Below are 437 nucleotides of genomic sequence, written 5' to 3' on the forward strand. Positions count from 1 at the left end.
CGGCGGTGGCACGAGAGGTTGTCCCTGGCCGCCTGTTGACGGTCCGCGTCACCTTAGCGCAACACTATCTGCTGTTCATCAACATCTATGCACCTTCTGATGGTCAGGAGAGGGTCACTTTCTTTGAGACCTTGGCTGGCCTTTTGTGCAATGTCAGCGAGGACGACGACCTGCTTCTTGTCAGTGGGGACTTCAATTGTACCACCGCTGCCCCGCTTGACCATACGGGGCCCGAGCCTCACCTGCCCTCAGCCCACAAGCTGCAGTCCGTCTTGGAGACTGCAGGCCTCGTCAACGTCTGGCAAGCCCTGCACCCCGAGGCGCGCCAGTACACCTGGGCCAGGATGAGTGCCGGGGGCTCACTATGGGCCGCCTCGACCGTATTTATGTCACCAGGCACCACCTGCCACTCCTACGCAGCGACCGCATCGTGCCCT

This window comes from Gavialis gangeticus, unplaced genomic scaffold (assembly GCF_001723915.1).
Source record: "Gavialis gangeticus isolate Ggan-Ray unplaced genomic scaffold, GavGan_comp1, whole genome shotgun sequence".
NCBI classification, from domain to species: Eukaryota; Metazoa; Chordata; order Crocodylia; family Gavialidae; genus Gavialis; species Gavialis gangeticus.